General features: G+C 41.4%; 1 pseudogene; it reads right to left on the minus strand.

The window, feature by feature from the left end:
- Positions 1-619: 619 nt before the first annotated feature.
- On the minus strand, positions 620-1,422 carry LOC108297429 (annotated as a pseudogene).
- Positions 1,423-2,167: the final 745 nt, after the last annotated feature.

The raw sequence follows: 2,167 nt of genomic DNA on the forward strand, positions 1-2,167 counted from the left end.
GAGTCAATCAATGAATAAAGATCCAGAGATATTCTGAGGTCACAAAAATAATTTTAATGTTAGCTAATAAAAAGAAGTATTTCTTAATGCTCATTAAAAACCTGACTTTCCCACTCAGATTGCAAACCAACCATCTTACTTTATCAATTGCTATTGCATGTTGACATCAACACTGAGGAGAGTGATACAGATGATCAATATAAATTATACGTATAATACATACATATGTACACATGAACCATATACTTATATGCATACATAGTTTACATTTTCCAGCTGGGGTTTCAGTAAAACTAGAATAAAAGAGAAATGATCTTCCAGTTTGTCTTGGAAAAGTATATATCTTACCTGTACAGATATGCATATGTCTACATACATATACATGTAATAATGCCTATATGTGTATTAACATACATATATATATATATATATATATATATATATACATATTGCATGTACATTCACTTTATGACATACTCCATCACCTTGGTTTTTGAGATGGTAATTCAAGTTTGATCTTTGTCCTGGGCTTCGTTTTCATCTCTACTGAGTTTCTCTCAACTGTCAAGCCACATTTCATCAACACTTTAAAGTGGGGCAAACATACACAGGATGGAAAGGCAACCTTAGGTAAAGGCTAAAATCACTGTGCAGGTTGGGATTTGGGAATGGTTGGTTTTTTTTCCCTCTCCCCCAGCAGTGTGGACCATGAGAATTGGCTGGGGACGGCCCTCCCTCTCACTCATAGGGGAGCAAACAGCTCGGGCTGGAAATCCTGCAGGGAGTTCAGCACAAGGATGGCCTTTTTCCTCAAGTCTCAGCTCAAGTTTCTGTTTGGAACCATTACCACCTGCATCCGGGCTGCCAGGGCCACCTCTACCTCATTGGGAACATCTTCAAAGACAAGGTACTTCTCCACAGGAGGACAGAGAACCTCTTGGCACAAGCTAGGAGGGTGTTGGGGTCCGGCTTGCTGTGCTGCACTTTGGGGTCCTCTCCAAGCATGATGTGAGAAAACAAGCTGAAGAACTCCCTCACCTTCATCTCCAGTGAGGTAGACCCTGAGCTGCTGGCCACGACAAAGGGGATGCTGTGTTTCTGCAGGTGGATGATGCGTTTCTCGGACCCCAGCATGAGCACGGCTGTGAGGGACACTTTCTTTAACTTCATTTGGCTTTCTTCTACCAGCTCCTCTTTGGACATCAGGAGCTGTAAGATGTGTGTTATAATCTGTGTTGCCTCTAATGTCTGCTTATTCATAACCAGGGACTTTACATCCCAGCTGTATTATTTTTCATAGCAATCAGATATTTCTTGAAACACCACTGAATATAATCATTCAGTATCCAGAAGAAGGCCATCCATGTCAAAGATGAGGTGGGTGGTAGGCTGCAGTGGGGGTGTGGGTGGGGGTGCTGCCATGGTGCTGCCTTCTCAGTCTGGGTGGGGGTGAGGAGCAAAGAGACCTCAACTTTCTAATCCAAGAATCTGACACATTTCATCCTAATCTTCTGCACTAAGCATTATATGATCAATTCGGTCTAATCAAATTTAATGGGCATTGGTTCAGGTTCTGAGAACTAAATATGGCCAAATGTACTTCTGCCCTGCATCTCCAGTTTAGTGGGGGAAGTTTTGGCCTATGAGACATGGTGATGGGGACTCTTATTTTTTGTCATGATCGTTGTTATCATCATCAATCACTATAAGCCGGAAACAACAGTAACTATTGTCTCTGTTCTTTAATTCTTACACCAATCCTGTGTAGTAAGCTTGAGTAGTCTCATTTTGTAGATGGAGAAACTGAGTCTTTGTGATGCTAAGTAACTTACCTAAGGTCAATTAAGGTGGCAAGTGGAAGAGCTAGAATTTGAATTCAGATCTGTTAGCCTCTAAAACTCTTACTCTACCATTATTCAATACTACTGCTTTTAATTCCTTGCTGCCTGCATGGAGATAATAATAATTTGCTATGGAAAGTACCAGTTAAAAGATGTTGTCTTTTGTAGTTTGGTGAGTGCTTTTGCCCCTTATAATTTAGTTAGAACAAACCTATGCTCTACAGTGGGGTGGCCTCTGCAGCAGGTGCCAGTTTCATGAAAGAGGTCCTCCCAGCCACAGGGAACAGAGATTCATGATCTTTAGAAGGCTGGCAGGATTTTATCTC

The sequence above is a fragment of the Cebus imitator genome, unplaced genomic scaffold, assembly GCF_001604975.1.
Source record: "Cebus imitator isolate Cc_AM_T3 unplaced genomic scaffold, Cebus_imitator-1.0 Scaffold801, whole genome shotgun sequence".
NCBI classification, from domain to species: Eukaryota; Metazoa; Chordata; class Mammalia; order Primates; family Cebidae; genus Cebus; species Cebus imitator.